The following is a 15,798-nucleotide window of genomic DNA, read 5'->3' as shown; positions in this document are numbered from 1 at the left end:
AAATCCACTGATACAGTTCATGAAAGCTAATAAGAGTGAGGGAAGGTTGTTTTTCCGCCCATCTGACTCCCTCTCTCATTCATACCAATTCCAAGCTATTGCAACTTGAAAAGCCATCAGCAAAACAGAACAGGTTCTTGAGATTTGAGAGGAAAGAAGCTTATATAAAGCGGGAAGGGTTGTGGCTCAAGGATAATGTGCCTGCTTTGCATTCTGGAAGTCCCAGGTTCAATGCCCAACATTATTAATATGGTTGTTATTATTCTTATTTATTTGCAGCATTTTCAGCCCTCTCTTCAGCCCAAAAGGCTCCCATACGGTCCCTGCCAACAGGCTTTTAAAAAATCATGACGCACAAGGGGAAAGGGATGGGGGGAAGAGGGGGGGAAGCAAACTTTGGGGGCCAATTCTTAAACGGTGATTCTTATAACGACCGTAGAAACAGCCCAGGGGCATGAGGTGCCCCATGAAGCTGGTCTTTTAGCCTCACTTCCCATCTTCCCCGCTGAGGAAACCTGATAGAGTGGCTATCTGCAAACCTGGAGAACCAATCCAATTTGGTGTAGCGCAGGGTGCGTGCGGAGGAAGCCGGTGGCCATTCAGAGGTTTTTGGACTCTGGATCCCATCACCCTTGACTGTTGGCCATGCTGCGTGGGGCTGATGGGAGTTGGAGTCCAATAGCATCTGGAGGACCACAGGTTAATCACCCCTGAGCTAGATGGGTCAATGGTCATACTTCTTAGTATGGCAGCTTCTTACGTTTCCAGTTCTTCCTTGGAAGTTTATTAGGGGGGTCTTCACTGTAGGGACCTGTAAGGATGAATGCCCTTTGGTAAAAGGCAGCTGGCACAACCATTCCTGAAATGTGAAGTCACACAAGACTACTGGGTGGAAGGTTCAGGACAGACAAAGGAAAGTACCTATTCAGTGCAGAGTTGAACGGTAGGATTCGGTCCCACAAGAGACTGTGATAGTCACTGGCTTGGATGGCTTCAAAAGAGAATTAGACAAATTCATGGGGGAGAAAGCTATCAGATTCAGGAGGGGAGACTGATGTTGTGCTCAGCTCCTGCTTGCAGGCTTCCCGTTGTGGCAATGTGAGAACAGGATACTCCCCTAGATGGGGCCCCCTTTGGCCTGATCCATTGGGGCTCTTCTTATGTTCTTATGCATATGCTCTAGGTTCGAAAATTCTGTTTACACCAGGCAACAGTAACTCTGCTGTTGAGGCTCAACATCTCTGGACAGAAAACTCCTACCCGAAACTGAGAACCACTGTCAGTCAGTGAGCTGGATGGATCAGTGGTCCAATTCAGTATAAAGCAGTTTCCTATTTAAAGGGGGACTGGGATCTTATTTTGTTTTTAAGGAAAGTGCCATTGTGCAGGAATAAACCACTAGTTATGCATGCAGAAGGTCCCAGGTTCAGTCCCTGGCGTCCCCAGGTAGGGCTAGGAAAGACGACCTGACTGAAACCCCCAAAAGCAGCTGCCAACCTGTGTTGTCAATGCTGAGCTAGTTAGACCATTGGTGTAGCTGAGGTTAAGGCAGCCACCTCTGTTCCTGCTGTGCCGCCTTATGCTGTTGGAGAGGATTTTGCTGGCCTTTGTTGTGTAAAAATGATGCTCTGGTATGTTTTGCAGACAGAGCCATCAGGAGGGAAAGGGAGGGGAGAAATCAAAGTATATTGTTTCTGACATTATTTGCTTTTCCCCGGCTGTTCTCAGCTTTTGACATTTCTCTGGTCCTCCTTGTTTTCTCATCATCCACTGACCCGGAGTTTCATGGCTGCACAGCTCAAAGGCTGTCATTAACTTCAAATTTTGTGGTCAGTTGAGTTATCATTCTGGCTGTAGGTCACTGAATCAAGTGTGTTCAGCCTGCCCCACTCCTAAGCCTCCTTCCTCTCTTATAAACCCATTACAGACAGAGTCTTGTGCAGGCGAAATCATGAATAATATTTGAAGAAACACCAGCAAGACCTTAATTAGGAAAATGACTAGAGTGTGCAAGAGGAAAACGTCACCTTTCTGCAACTTTTATGCCTCCTATTATTTTATTTATTTCTTACATTTATTTATATCTCGGCTTTCCTCCAAGGAGCTCAAATTTGTCCTCCCAGCAACTGCGTGAAGCAGTTAGGCTAAGAGACTGTGATTGGCCTCTGAGTTTTATGGCTGTTTGGGGATTTGAATCCTGGTCTTACAGGCCTGGTCCAACACTCAAACCACTGCATCACTCTTAACTGGCTCTCTGCCTTTGCCCTATCAGGAGTAGAGGGCATTTGAAGTGAGCTAAGAGGGAGCTTGGATGAGCCTTTGGCCTGAACCAGAAGCCAGACTCTTCTCAAGGCATAAGAAGGGAGGAGGCCTGGAAAAAAATCTGCAGTTCAGATGCTAGTACTAGTTAAGGAAAGAGGCAGAGGTTACTGACAGAGCCCATACTCTGCAGGCATAAGATTTGCAGCATTTCCAGATCAAGCTGGGGTTGGGGGTGGGGGAGAGGAAACCCTGGAGAGCACTTGCTCTGCATACTCAGGAATGTCCCAAGTTCAAGTCCCAGCACCTCTTCAAAGGGAGCCCCTTCTTCTGTTCCAAGAATGCAAAATTCGCCGCAGCATTTTCTTGAGTAGCCCAAGGGTGCCGCGACCTCCTGAAGGTCACTTGGCCTATTGAAAGCAAAGCCGGGAGACAGATGGTGGAAAGTAAACATTCCTCCGGCCCCCGTAGGAAGGCTGAGCAAATAAGTGGTTGGAGAGCTCTTTGCTCTTCTGGGTGCTTGTTGCATCCCTGTGAGGCAGTTGCCGCAGCAACAGCCGGGTGTTAAATCGCCAGAGTATCATAGCAATCGTTGACTTCCCCAAGCATGTTTGCAACTATTGTTCCATGACATTTCAGAGCAGCATCCCACCAGCTGCTTTGTCGTTTTAGAAATCAGCAGGCTGTCCTGAAGGACGGCACGGCTCAAATGTTCTGCCTTCCAGGAGAGCCCTTGCCATGGAACGCACCTGCCCTGGGACCCCAAACACTTCAGGAAAGGCAACGCGGAGAGTTCTATAGCTCCTTCAAGAGCGACAATATTTCTATGGCACATAAAATGTCTGTGGACCAGAGTCCGGTTGCATCTGATGAATTAAGTTCTATCCTCCCTTTGGGAATATACAGACACTTGAGTGCAGGGTGGCAGCGAAGTATACCATGGAGTCAAATTGCAATGAATTGCAAAAATAAAACTACACCCTATGATAATTCAGATGAAATTTAGATGTGAGGTATTGCAGCACAGTGACCATTCAAAATTTTTTTGTGATCTTGGCATTGTCTACCTGCAACAGAGGATTCTGGGGGTGTGCAGAATGGAGATTGGTATCTACAGGTAGATTTCAGGGCAATTTTCAGTCGATAGGCAGAGTTTTGGGGAAAGGGTGTTTTTTTCTAAATTAGTTTGCTGAAATGAAGAAAGCTGGTGGTTTGTGGAACCAGGAGTGGATCTGTGTGTGCAAGGGCTCTATGAGATCAGTTCTGAGCCTAAAAACAATTTCCCTGGCTGAGTATCTGCTCAGAGGCACCCTGAGCCATAATACTAAGTGTAGCCATTTTGATCTGGCTCTGGTTGGTGGATCCATCAAGCCTGAAATCTGCTGACCTCTGTCCTAAGGCAGACTCAATTCATGGTGGTTTCTGGCCAGAGCTGTTGGGCTCCACTGTCACTTGATATAAACAGAATGTGGGACCCAGAGCATGGCCAGAAGAACTTGAAACTAGGCCTCCTGGATCAGCTCGGTGGCCCATTTAGTTCGGCATCCTGTTCTCACAGAAGCCAACCAGATGTCTGCAAGCTAGGCCTGATAGCCACCTCCATTTGTTTTTGTCTCTGCCTCTTTTAAAACCATCCAAATTGCTGACCGTCACTGCCTTTTGTGGAAATGAACTCCATAGTTTAACTGCACTGTGTGAAGACAGTAATCCCTTCGGTTGGTCCTGAAACTTCCACTCATGTGACTGCACATTTCGGCAATGGTGTGTCAAAGTGCATTCTGTCATGTAGAGGAAAAAAGAGATAGAAAGAGAAAGTGTGAAACCCAGGCTCCTTCTGGCCTGACTATTATCCCTTGACAGAAGGGATAACAGAACCAGTTTAAACCAGCTGTACTCAGCTTCTCAGAAGGAATAACCCAAACAGTCATGAACATCTTGCCTGCTTCTTTCACACAAAGAAGAAGCCTCCAGAACCCTATTGAATTAATTAGAATAGGAAAGATCTCTGCACATCAGATCAATACTTTCTGTACTAAGAAATGCAAACTGACACATTCATCATTACCAACCTGTACATTCAGGAACCTCTAATAAACTTCCAGGGATGGCAACATAGGAAGATGCCCCAGTATCAATGATGAGCATCTAACTCAGGGGTGCTTAAGATGCTGTTGGACTCCAGCTCCCATCAGCCACAGCCAGCATGGCCAATAGCTAGGGGAGATGGGATATGGAGTCCAACAACATCTGGATGTCCATAGGCTTCACTCCACTGTTCTCCACTAAATGGGTTTGGCTTTCCAGGTTTCAGGCAAGGGGGTCTCTCACAACCCTACCTGGAGATGGCGGGGTTTGAACCTGGGACCTTCTGTATGCAAAGCAGATGCTCTGCCAGTGAGCTATAGCCTTTTCTTGAGCAACAGAAAGGAAGTTTCCTTATGTAGGAGGAGGAGGAGGGAGGGGTAAGATGTTTCTAAAGCTTGAGAAAACAGAATACTGCTGGGCCACCCATTCACATGGGGAGCTACACTGTTAGAGACTATTTAAAAGATAATTGCTGGAATGCCAAAGGCAAATAATGATGATGATGATGATGATGATGATGATGATGATTTATTTGTATCCCACCCTCCCCAGCCGAGGCCAAGCTCAGAGCAGCTAACATCATAAAAGGTAAAGGTAAAGGTACCCCTGCCTGTACGGGCCAGTCTTGACAGACTCTAGGGTTGTGCGCCCATCTCACTCAAGAGGCCAGGGGCCAGCGCTGTCCGAAGACACTTCCGGGTCACGTGGCCAGCGTGACATCGCTGCTCTGGCGAGCCAGAGCCGCACACGGAAATGCCATTTACCTTCCCGCTAGTAAGCGGTCCCTATTTATCTACTTGCACCCGGGAGTGCTTTCGAACTGCTAGGTTGGCAGGTGCTGGGACCGAACAACGGGAGCGCACCCCGCCGCGGGGATTCGAACCGCCGACCTTTCGATCGGCAAGCCCTAGGCACTGAGGCTTTTACCCACAGCGCCACCCACGTCCCAACATCATAAAAACAACACAATAAACATGAGAACAGACATCAATTAATTAAAATACATCTTAAAATTAATTCAGACAAGTTGAAATCCAGGCAGGTGGCAATTATCAGGGTGGAATGGAGAGTGGTTTATAATCTTTAAAAGTACATTCACCAATTTTTTTAAAGAACAGTTGCAAAGTGCTTCCCAAACTTCCTATTTGATCTGAATTTAAATAGAATAAGGAACAGAAGAAACTACCTTATACAAGGTTCAGATCATTGATCTGTCTAGCCTAGTATTGTCAACAGTGACTGGTCATGGCTCTTCACTCTTCCAGACAGGAATCTTTCCAATCTGAAGATGCTGAGGGTGGAGTCTGGCACCCCCTTTTCCCTGCAGTGAATTTGTTTGGTTACTGAGCTGTACTTTTTGGAATGCAGTTTTCTTTCTTGCAGTGGGAGAAAGTGAACAAGGATCTGGCAGCTTGCTCGTTAAACCAAAGCAATGTTTTAAGACCTGTTCTATTCTCACTGAGAAAGGAGTTCAGTGTGCGACTCACACCAGGATAGGCATTTTTCTGGAAGGGGGCTGTCCAACCTTTACACCTGAGTGGTTGTTCAGGGATCTTCTCCCTCTCTTTTGCTGATGTTTCTGCAGTGCAAGAAATCCCTCAGACAGCTGCTTATGGGCAATGGTGTAAAGTACATAGCCCATCTGAAGGGAGCAAAGAGCGACCTCAGTGGAGAGATTATTTTTAGAAGCTGCTAATTCCACTTCCACCATTCGTGGTGCTATTTTTAAAAGCAACTGTGTCACAGAGTCCCTTGAGTTTGTGTGAAAGATGGACAATGTCTCCAGCACTGGACAGAGAGAGCCAACTGCAATTCAGAAGCTAAACTGCTTATTTTAGCTGCCTATGATTCAGCATAGTTTGGGTGTTATTTCCATGAATTGGTGGACGTCATTCTTGGGAGAAATAGGGTTTATTCACTATCCGCTATGGCCAAAGCTAACATAATTAATTATGCAATTACTTGCCAATGCATTTAGGTAGGAAAACTGCTATCATGACTTCCACACACAAAAATACCTTTTGCACCCCTAACAAACTACCATTCCCAGGATTCTTGGGGGAAGCCTTGACTGTTAAAGTAGCATAGGTAAAGGGACCCCTGACCATTAGGTCCAGTTGCGGACGACTCTGGGGTTGCGGCGCTCATCTCGCTTTATTAGCCGAGGGAGCCGGCGTACAGCTTCTGGGTCATGTGGCCAGCATGATTAAGCCGCTTCTGGCGAACCAGAGCAGCGCACAAAAACACATTTTACCTTCCCGCCAGAGTGGTACCTATTTATCTACTTGCACTTTGACGTGATTTCGAACTGCTAGGTTGGCAGGAGCTGGGACCGGGCAACCAAAGCTCACCCCGTCGCGGGGATTCGAACCGCCGACCTTCTGATCGGCAAGCCCTAGGCTCTGTGGTTTAACCCACAGCGCCACCCACGTCCCTAAAGTAGCATAGTAGTGCTTTAAATGTATGGTCCAAATGAGGCCTGAGCCCAGTGTTTAGGCAGAGAGAGTTCTTTCCCGTTTCTTCCTTCTCAGTCCTTTCAACTAGAGATGCTGGGGATTCCTGCATGCAGAAGCTTTATCGGGTGCATTTGAACGTTCAGAATGAAAGTTGAGTATTGCAGAAGTCCTTGCCGAAGCCCAGTAGGGTAGACCAGTGTCATTGTCCCTATATTGCGGGGCAGGTAGTGACAGAGATTGAGGCTGACAGGGAGTGTAACTTGCTTAAGGCTACCTATTGAAATTGCAGCGGTGGTGAGATTTGAACTGGCAGCTTCCGACATCACAACCTCATTCTCTTTGACGCTGCATGACTCCAGCAGAGCCAATGTGCTTCTCGTGAGTTTCCAGAAGAAGGTTCGGGGAGGGAGAGATCACAAACTGCTTTTGCGTTTGATTACGGTAATCTGAGACAGATGAAAGTGTCGGCCTGAGCTAATTGGCCCTTTCCCCATTTAATCCCGGCGCATTGCGGGCTCTTGAAGGCAGATGGTTTTGCTCTTTCCCTCCTGCGCATGTGATGAGCGACTCCTTTGCTTGTGCTTTGTCGAGCCCGCAGCAAATTACTTTTAGAGCTTCAGAATTCCCTCCAGAGAGAAACACGAGAGCATTTTCACAAAGGTCTCCTGAGTTACTTAATGGATTGCATGAAGTGCTATTAAGCACCACAAAAGAATTGAATCGGAGCTCAAAGTCGGTTTGTGTGGAAGCAAAGGGCTGACATGCTTCCCTGGACGCTTCATCCTCCCATCCCTTTTCCTCCTGAGGAGTGAACGCTGCTGGTTTATCCTTCATAGATATTGCAGTGAGAGTCGCAACAGTGATGGTTGGTGCCAATTGGGACTATTGCTTATTGGGGCATAAGGCAGAGAGGGCAACAGTAGGTGGCGCCAGAGCCAATGGCAAGCAGTTCCAGCTAATCCTAGTTTTGCCCCCATCCTCCTCCCTGCTGAGTTTTGCAAGGGCAACACTTGAGATGAAGGAGGAGGCAGCTGACAGCCAGTGCCACCCTCTGGACTGCTCATAAATAAGAAGACAAGCAGGTGGGCGCTAGATGTGGGCAGACTGAGGTTCATGGGCCAGGGCTGCATTTATCTGAATGGACCAGCCTCTTTACTGATCTTAATTTACAACCAGACAGAGGTGACAGCTCAATGGTAGAGCATCTACTTTGCATGCAGAGGGTTCCAGGTTCACTCCCAGGTAGAGATGGGAATGTCCCCAGTCAGTAAAGCCCAGTAGATGCTTCACTTGTGGCCACCCAGATATTGTTGGACTCCAGTTCCCATCAGCCCCAGCCAGCATGGCCAATGGTTAGGATGATGGGAATGTGAGTCCAACAACATAGGAAGGGCACTATGGGTTCCCCATTCCTGATGGAGGAGGCAATCGTGGGAATATAATAACAATAACACAATAACAATAATAATTTATTTGTACCCCGCCCATCTGGCTGGGTTTCCCCAGCCACTCTGTGCAGCTTCCAACAAAGATTAAAAATACATTAAAATGTCACACATTAAAAACTTCCCTGAACAGGGCTGCCTTCAGATGTCTTCTAAACGTCAGATAGTTGTTTATCTCTTTGACATCTGATGGAAGGGCGTTCCACAGGGCGGGCGCCACTACCGAGAAGGCCCTCTGCCTGGTTTCCTGTAGCTTTGCTTCTTGCAATGAGGGAACCGCCAGAAGGCCCTCAGCACTGGACCTCAGCGTCCAGGCAGAACGATGGGGGTGGAGACACTCCTTCAGGTATACTGGACCGAGGCCATTTAAGGCTTTAAAGGTCAACACCAACACTTTGAATTGTGTTCGGAAACGTACTGGGAGCCAATGTAGGTATTTCAAGACTGGTGTGATGTGGTCTCAACGACCGCCCCCAGTCACCAGTCTAGCTGCCGCATTCTGGGAAGAAGAACTGAAGAACATAGGAGCCTGCCCATCTAGTCCAGCATCCTGTTCTCACAGTGGCCAACCAGATGCCTCAAGGAAACTTGCACTGAGGACCCGGGCCACAAGAGTACTTCCCCCTGCTGTAATTTCCAGAAACTGGTATTCCCTCCAACTACGGAAGCAGAGCATAGCCATAATGGCTAGTAGGCATGGATAGCCTTATCCTCCATGAATCCATCCAACCTTTCCTTACATCCACCCAAGTTGTTGGCATCATTATGTCCTGTGGCAGTGAGTTCCATGGATCTGTGTGATCTTCCTAGAGGCATCTGCCTGGCTGCAGCAGGGCTAGAAAAGAAAGTGCTGGTCTGGATGGACCTTTAGCTTCCGACCCGGCAAGGTAGTCTTTCCCATTCTCATGAGCTTGGATTTGTGGCTGGCCCAGAGATATCACAACCTGTATTGGCACAACACCTGCAGTACCTGAAATCTTTTTTTTATCTTGCGCTTGCTGCAGTTGCAACAAGCTGGTGCGCGATTGCCGGGGGGGGGGGGGCCTGGCACTTTGCCCAAGTAATTAAGTTGACGGGAAGGAGCAACTCGTGCTGTGCTTCTGCCACGCAGCCGCCTATTGTCTGTGTGACAATGGAGCATCTCAGGACCTGTGGGTTAATTATCATCTTTTCCGGGACCTAAATAATGGATAATGGTGCTCAGGGCTTTGGCGTGTTAGCCTGTAATCAGTTTATTAGGAGGCAGATGAAGACGACACAGCGGGATGGTATTATTCCCGGTGAAGGCCCTGGAAATTAAATTGCATGGCATTTATGCATAATTTGCCAGTACAACAATCTCTTAAAATCCTGCCTTTTTGCCCATTTGTTTGTTTCATTTTTTTCCTTTTTTTAAAAAAAGATTATTTTAAAGCTGCTTGCTAAGAGAAAAGATAATTGGAAGGCACTGGCAGCTATGTTTTAGCAGCCAGCATGCCTGAAACATGTTGCCATATAAATAGCTGTCAAATTCGCCCTCTGTTTATTTGCGTAGCTCTCTTTACATTTTTATTCCACCTTTGGTTCCCAGTTTGGAGGCCCCTGAAGGAGCAGACAATGGCAATATTTATATAAATAAAAGAGAGGAGGACAGAAGAGGACACAATGCCTTTTCAACTCACACTGGAAATATTGGATTTTATTAAATGCTCACCAACAACAACATCCTTTCGCAGTAAACAGAAGAACAGCGGGAAGCCAATGCGAATTTGGCCGATTATAAAGCTGTACCGTTCAGATGTCCAGAAGAACAAGAAAATGTTTGGATGCTTCTTAAAACCTTCCATAGAACTAGGGAGGGGGGAGAATTTCGATTCAGTTCACCTTTAAAGGTGAATCTGCCTAAAGCACGCCACTTTCTTCATGCCTCGTTGCCTTTTCTCTAAATTGTCCCAAACACTGCAACCTTTCTTCATGGGGGACTTGTTCCATCCCCTTGATTATTTTGGTTGCCCAAAACCTTTCCTGACTCTACAATTTGAAGCTTGCAAAGGGCTGTTAACCCCCAAGCTTCTCAGGGTGAAACATAGAGATCGACTGTCAGAGACCTTGCTGAGGAGAACGGCATTGAGGAAGAATGGTGGGAACCACCCCCTCCCCCTGATCCTGAATCTTCCCAGGAGCAGGAGGAAAGTATAGATTTGGAAGAGTGGTTTGCAGAGGGGCATAGTTCAGGAGGCAGAAGCTGGGAAATACTGGATGGGGAACAGCTAGGTGAAGAAACACTGGAAGAGAGAGGGTTAAAAGATTCACAGTTGGACAGCATTCCTCAAAGTCTTGAAGGGCTCAGAAAGTCTCAGAACAGAAAGCACAGAGGTTACAAACTCAGATTACAAAACGTAGGGGGGATGTAGATTAATAGGGATGGAAGGAGGTGTATCCTTAATTGGGAGCACCGCCATTTCTCTCACTGTGATTATTAAAATTGCTAACTGGTAAGATGTTTCTTTCTTTGATCTTCTTATCTACTGCCACGGTGGGGAGGAAGCCGATTCCCCGAAGCCTGACATCTACTTTGGTTTCCAACCCTCTTGGCCCCATGGGCATATTCGGGGCCTCTCCAGATATCCTTTTTTTATTATTATTATTATCATGCATTCATGATGATTTGCTATCAGGGTGGTCACACGAGTTCCTGCTTTCATTACTGCTTGTTCCTGAGAAAGGTCTGCTTCATTTCAGTCAGCACAGGCTGCCATCAGCTTCCAACATCATACCATTTGCGCTGGGTGGGGCTGATGGACATTGTGATCCAAAACATCTGGAGCACACAGGTTTGGTGAGGGCTGGGTGGCTGCCTTGATCAGTACACCCGATTTTGCGTCCAGCTTTTGGTTACTGTTGCTGTGAAAACATGGCAGAAGCGAAAAACCCCAAGTCCTGCCAAGGCAGAGTCTGCTCTTGATTTATTCGCCTTCTCGACGTAGCCATGAGAGTAAAGGGAATGTTAAAGTATCCCTGACAGATGTTTAAAAAGCCTGCAGCTGTTAATTAATGAGAGGCAATGCCAGGATGACTTGCTTTAATGTTCTCCTTTTATTCTGGTGGGGATCAAAGCAGCTCCAGCCAGGCGCTTGTACCAAGTGGGGTGATGGAGTCTGACAGCGCCAGCATCTTGGCAGGGCGGGGGGGGGGGGGGAAGCAGAGAGATAAGAGTCAGGGAGGAGGAAGGGAAGGTTTTTTTTATTTAATTTTTAAAATAACCATGTTTTTTTGTAATCGCCGCAGCAGCGCACCCATGAATAATGGAGAGCAGGTTTCACCTGGCAAGTGAGATTTTGCAGCAGACGGGAACCGCTTCGGCCAGCCAGGAGGCAGGGGCTGTGTGTACCTTTTCGTATTAGATTTCGCTGTCAGGCTTCCTAAAAGCCACCCGCCCACATGCCTGGAGAGACTCAGAGTTGCCTCCAAACAGACTCATGTAGACGTAGGAAAGACTCTCCTCTTGAACCCTGGAGGGCTGCTTCCCAAAGTCAGTGTAGTCCACAGAGTCTCAAACTGTGGACCGTGTAGTTTTTCAGAAAGGTTGTGGATCAATCAAGAGGATGTTCCTGTGGCCTTGCACTAAGTTACATCATGACTAAGAGCTGCCTATGGGAACAAAAGAACGTTGAAATTCTGCCTTACCCCGAGTCAAACCACTGGTTCATCCAGAACACAATTGCCTACACTGACTGGCAGCAGCTCTCCAGGGTTTCAGAGAGGGATATCTCCCATCCCTAGCTGGGACCTTCTACATGAAAGACAGAATGCTCTGCCACTGAACTGTGGCCCTTCTCCTTGATACAGAAATCACAGAAACCTAGGAAATTGTCTTACAGCAGGTTAGACCACTAGTCCGTCTAGAGCAACATTTGTATACACTGACTGGCAGCAGCTTTCCAGGGTTTCAGACAGGGGTCTCTTCCAGCCCTGCCTTGAGATGCTAGGAATTGAAACCTGGGACCTTTTGCATGCAAAGACATGCTGGTGCTCTCTTGAGTTGAAATGCAGGGCCAGGTTTACAGCCCTGCTAATATCTGGCCTGTTAGTTACTGCCTCTCTGTTCCCACTAGAGATTTAAAAGGCCATTGGTTGGCCATGGATCATTAGCTAACTCCCCGTTGCCTCGGCTAAAGGTTTCTTCTTTAGAAATGAATTATGTATTCTGCTGAATTGTCGCTGAGCTCGCATATACGTAAGGGACGCGGGTGGCACTGTGTGTTAAACCACAGAGCCTAGGACTCGTCGATCAGAAGGTCGGCAGTTCGAATCCCCGCGACGGGGTGAGCTCCCATTGCTTGGTCCCTGCTCCTGCCAATCTAGCAGTTCGAAAGTGCAAGTAGATAAATAGGTACCACTCCAGCGGGAAGGTAAACGGTGTTTCCATGCACTGCTCTGTTTCACCAGAAGCGGCTTAGTCATGCTGGCCACATGACCCGGAAGCTGTACGCCGGCTCCCTCAGCCAATAAAGCGAGATGAGCCCCGCAACCCCAGAGTCGGCCACGACTGGACCTAATGGTCAGGGGTCCCTTTACCCTTTCCTCACATATACGTAATCCATTCAAAGCACACAGCTTCCCTTGAGGAATCCTGGGAACCGTAGTTTGTTAAGGGTGACAGGAACTGTCGCTCTGTGGAGGGGAACGACAGTTCCCATGGTTATTTGTAGGAAGCCAAGTACTTTGAATGGATGGCAACCTCAGTAGGAGAGCACACTTTGAAGGCAGAGGGCCCCAGGTCCGATTCCTGGCAACTGTTAAAATGACTTTGGAATGACCCTGGGAGATACGAGGCAATCCAATGGGGTGTGCATGAGACAGAGCTGTAGTGGTTGCAGAGGTTGCAATGGCTCAAAGACCATTCTCCCCACCCTTTGTGTTGACTGGAGCCAATCGGAGCAAAAGAAGGCGAGTCAGCCATTGAGGATTGGCTGCTAGTCTCACTCTGGAGAAGGTGCTCAGGAAGAACAGTGAGGAGGAGTTGTTCTGTATGCTCCAAAGCTAAGCATTAAACCACTCCTCACTGGAGCACTGCACCGAAAATAGTAGCTCTAGCTGAAAGGCAACACATGGAGATTGGCACTGATCATTGCCATGCGCCTGTAATTATTATTAGTGTATAATTAACAGATTATTATGTGATTTTAGGTGGCTGTATTATCTTAAATGTGGGCCTGGCTATGAGGGGTGTGGCTGTGACTATCATGAAGGGATCCTGAATTTGCCACTACCCTATTGGTGTGTGTTCACAGATCAGGCAAATTCATGTGTTCAGGCAGATTCGAGGTTTGGCTTTCTCAGCAGTCAACATCCCTTCCATTGGCCTGATTGAGTAGCACCCTTTTTACGGTCTTAGGGGAGGAAGAAAGCTTGCACTCCACATGCAGAGAACAGGTCTAAGGTGTGACAAAGGAGTGGTGGACTCAGTGGGGTAGTGTGGGGGGGGGTCATGGGGCCAGTTGCCCCAGGCACAAAGGTGTTTGTTGTTGTTGTTTAGTCGTTTAGTCATGTCCGACTCTTCGTGACCCCATGGACCAGAGCACGCCAGGCACTCCTGTCTTGCACCACCTCCCACAGTTTAGTCAAACTCATGCTGGTAGCTTCGAGAACACTATCCAGCCATCTCGTCCTCTGTCGTCCCCTTCTCCTTGTGCCCTCCATCTTTCCCAACATCAGGGTCTTTTCCAGGGAGTCTTCTCTTCTCATGAGGTGGCCAAAGTACTGGAGTCTAAGCTTCAGGATCTGTCCTTCCAGTGTGCACTCAGGGCTGATTTCCTTAAGAATGGAGAGGTTTGATCTTCTTGCAATCCATGGGACTCTCAAGAGTCTCCTTCAGCACCATAATTCAAAAGCGTGAAACTGTTGTTAGGGGTGCAAATTTTCAACATTTGGTGCTGCCTCAGAACAGTTGCACGCTTCCGTCGCATTGAAAACAGCTTCTCCATGCGAACCAGGAATTGATCTCTTGAGGCAACAGAACAACTTTTCTTTCCTTGTGTCTGCGGCTGTGGTCTCCTGGGTGACATGGACACCATTAGGCAGTTGAACGTCCACGCATGCTCTGTCCATTTTCCTCTCTCCCACCCCACTCCAAGCCGCACATGTAGGCACCTCGGTTAAATATATCCCAGTAATCTCTCTGTGGGGGAGACACACCCCTTTACTATCAGCCGGCCACAGCGGGGAAATGTGGGGCAAGTAGGCTTTTGAGATTAACGTGGGCTTTAAAGAGGCAGCCGGTCGTGTTGGCTGGACGAAGGCAATCACATTTTTTCTGAGGTTGAAAAAGCAGTCTGCAAGAGGAACAATCTGCTACGGAGATGCCCCCCCCCCAAGCTTCTGTCCTGGTTAAACAGGTTTGCATACCCTCCAACATTTCTCCAATAGAGACACCCCATTCCATAATGATGATTTTACTATTTATACCCCACACATCTTACTGGGTTGCCCCAGCCACTCTGGGCAGCTTCCAACAAATATAAAGACATAATAAAACATTAAGCTCTTTTTTAGGGGTGGGGGGCTCAGAGTATTTAACCCGTGTTGGAAATTTGTTTAGTTAATATCCTTTCTCTTTTTAAAAAAGGAAAAGGAAAAGAAACCCTCTGTCTTCTTTCCATGCTTAGTGCTTTAGCATACAGCATACTCTAGTGGTGAAATCTCAGACTGGAGGAAGCGAGAAATAAAAGAAAAAAAACACCCCAGTACTCTCTCAGATGTTTAGACTCATAGAACCGTTGCGTTTGGTCTGGTCACGTACAAACGTTGCTTTTGGTTCAGTTTCTGGAGGGCAATCTTTGCAGTTCTGTTAGCAGACTTGTCGGAAGGGAAAGTGCCTCGAGGCATTTTTTTAAATCGGAAGGAGAACAAAGAGAATCTGTCCGACTTCAGCCAGAATTTGGGGATTTAGTCCCGCTGGTCCCATGCTGTGGATTTATCTTCCAACAGAGGTTCAGCCGGCATCCGTCACGTCCAACGCCATACATTTAAAGCACTTCAACAGACATGGAGGATCCTGGGAACTGTGGTTTGCTAAGGGTGCTGGGAATTGTAGCTCTCTCGGCTCAGCACCCCATAGGTAAAGGTAAAGGTACCCCTGCCCGTACGGGCCAGTCTTGACAGACTCTAGGGTTGTGCGCCCATCTCACTCAAAGAGGCCAAGGGCCAGCGCTGTCCGAAGACACTTCCGGGTCATGTGGCCAGCGTGACATCGCTGCTCTGGCAAGCCAGAGTCGCACACGGAAATGCTGTTTACCTTCCCGCTAGTAAGTGGTCCCTATTTATCTACTTGCACCCGGGGGTGCTTTCGAACTGCTAGGTTGGCAGGTGCTGGGACCGAACAGCGGGAGCGCACCCCGCCGCGGGGATTCGAACCGCCGATCTTTCGATCGGCAAGCCCTAGGCACTGAGGCTTTAACCCACAGCGCCACCCGCGTCCCACTCAGCACCCCATAGCAAACTGCAATTCCCAGCATGATTTGAAAGTGGCCATGACTGTGAAAGTGGCATAAGACTGCTTTGCTTAGTTATTA

At 47.9% G+C, this 15,798-nt stretch overlaps 1 protein-coding gene across 2 annotated transcripts in view; it reads left to right on the top strand.

Annotated features, from left to right (window-relative positions):
• SLCO3A1 (solute carrier organic anion transporter family member 3A1) overlaps positions 1-15,798 on the top strand; it is a 115,576-nt gene that overhangs the window by 64,327 nt on the left and 35,451 nt on the right. The gene's annotated exons all lie outside the window — the stretch shown is intronic.

This window comes from Podarcis tiliguerta, assembly GCF_965153285.1.
Source record: "Podarcis tiliguerta genome assembly, chromosome: 14".
In the NCBI taxonomy this organism is placed as follows: Eukaryota; Metazoa; Chordata; class Lepidosauria; order Squamata; family Lacertidae; genus Podarcis; species Podarcis tiliguerta.
The sequence above is the reverse complement of the archived record's forward strand: the minus strand, read 5'-3'. Positions and strand labels throughout refer to the sequence as shown.